The following is a 2,193-nucleotide window of genomic DNA, read 5'->3' as shown; positions in this document are numbered from 1 at the left end:
GCGTGTGCATGTCTGTGTGTGAGTATGTTATGTAGGCCTATGTATAGGTGTTAGTGTATGTATGTGCATGTGTGTGTGTGTGTGCGCGCGCGAGTGTATGTGTGTGTGTGTGTGTGTATGTGTGTATGTGTGTGTGTGTGTGTGTTTAGATCATCCTCTGTAATGATGACGCCAAAGAACTTACGTTGGTTGAGAAAGGGAGGTGAAATCTATATATATATAAAAGTGGACTTGGGAGGCTTTGTGCACAAAATACGTCCTATTTACCTAACCCACACCTTTGAAACTTTGCAGGCGTCCACAGCACCCATGTGGCTAGGACCTAGCTTCAAAAAAATCCACGCATACTGCTTTCCCCGATTTTTCCAAAAAGCTTTGTTTCGTCCACACAGAATCTTGGAAAAGTTCATCTTCTAAGGGGCTGTTCAAATATAACCTTACACCTTTTTGAGGACTTTTTGACTCCCCCCCCAAAAAAAAAAAATTTCTTACACTTTTCTTACATTTTCATTAAAAGGGGGCCCAGCTAGTTACAATATAAAACAAACCCCAATGTTTCCTTGTTACTCACGCAGGATGCCTCTCTGACTCAAGTTCACCCGTCTGTTCTATCCTCAACACCTTTCTTGAACCCCTCTGCCCTGACATGCCGTGGTAAGTTTACGAACCTTTTAACAGTTATTTATTTATTTATTCATTTATTTTTTATTCATTAATTCATTCATTCATTTGTGTATTTATTTATTTTAATTTTATTTATTTCTTCTTTATTCATTCATTCGTTTATTTATTCATTCATGTATTCTTTATTAATTTATCTAATAGTGTTTTCATCCATTCATTTATCGCCAATCCATTTATCATTTCGGTGTTGGGTAGGGGTGTTGAGGTCTAACGGTTTAGTACCCTACCAGTTGGTTGGTCAATTCAATGGCAGAGATTTTTTCTGCTATCCGAAGGGACTATATTGACTATTAATTGATTACTTCACTTATTTATTTATGTATCTATTTATTTACTCATTTATCAAGTCTAGAAGTTTAATTCCCTACCAGATACACGACAAGAGGCCGGTCAATTCAAAGGCAGAGCTTGTTTCTGCCCTCTGAATACGACTGTGTTGAGCGGTAACGCATTTTAAAAAGTTAGAGGAACATTCATACAATTCTGGAATTCGTATCCTTCTTTGTCTTGGGCTCATAATTTTGGTTTTTTTATTCTGTTTTTAATTTGGTAAGTGTTTTACAGCCTTTGCAACTGCATAAAGTAATATGAGCTGGCGGCAGGACACATTAACCATTTTCAGTTTGGTAGGAATCAATTTTGAATTCTGAACAGGTGGCGGCCGAAGCCTACTCTTATCGATCTTAGGACCAGCAGGGGATCTTTGACATGCGCAACTTCACACGGGACCTCCAAGACTTTTCTCTCTTGTCCGAGAAGGCTAGGTGTAGATCTTTCCTACCAGAAAATTAGGGGTGTGGCTGAAAGACAGCAGTAAGAAGAAGCCAAGGAGTAGCAGTAGAAAGACTACAGTAATAAGAAGGAGCCTAGGAGTAGCAGTAAAAGGCTGCAGTAAGAAGGAGCCAAGGAGTAGCAGTAGAAAGTAGAGGTGGGCAAAATCCGGATAATCTATAGGATAACCGGATAATTCTCAATGAAACATTATCCGAATTCAAACTCTTAACTCTCTTTTTTCCTGACCCGTTTGCCGAAGTGGGTGCACCCATGTGTTGAAATGATGCTACCCGCTTGTTGAAGTGGTTCTAACCCATTTGCCGAAGCAATTCATATCATATTATTTGCCGAAGAGGTTCACTAAGATAGTATCCGGATTTTGCTAAAGCGACTCTTTGCCCAGCCCTGGTAGAAGGGCTGCAGAAAGAATCAGGAGCCCAGAAACTTTACAACAAAGACACATACGACAAGTGGAAGAAAATGTCTATCTTTAAGGGGGGGGGGAGCTACACCCCAAAATCAGAATTCGGCTCAAAATCATGGAATTTGAGTTGTAGGCATTTTTAGCTTCCTCAGCTTCTCCTACAACTATTTCATCGCATGAGAACCCCCAAAAACCGTATTTTTTCCCCATACCGGACATGTTTGTAACCGCCATTTCCTCATAAAGTCAGTATTTTATTTTTCTTTATCGGCCGTTTTCTCAAAATGCGACTTTTCTCTATACTTTTTTGA

General features: G+C 39.5%; 1 long non-coding RNA gene across 1 annotated transcript in view; it reads left to right on the top strand.

Annotated features, from left to right (window-relative positions):
- The window catches only part of LOC106013874, a 4,024-nt gene extending 3,362 nt beyond the window's left edge, over positions 1-662 (top strand). Inside the window, exon 3 of the long non-coding RNA XR_001185464.2 lies at positions 576-662. This is a non-coding gene — a long non-coding RNA (uncharacterized LOC106013874). The remainder of the gene's footprint in view (positions 1-575) is intronic.
- The last annotated feature ends 1,531 nt before the right edge of the window (positions 663-2,193 follow it).

Source organism: Aplysia californica, unplaced genomic scaffold (assembly GCF_000002075.1).
Source record: "Aplysia californica isolate F4 #8 unplaced genomic scaffold, AplCal3.0 scaffold01405, whole genome shotgun sequence".
Lineage (NCBI taxonomy): Eukaryota > Metazoa > Mollusca > Gastropoda > Aplysiida > Aplysiidae > Aplysia > Aplysia californica.
This window is presented reverse-complemented; position numbering and strand designations above follow the sequence as displayed.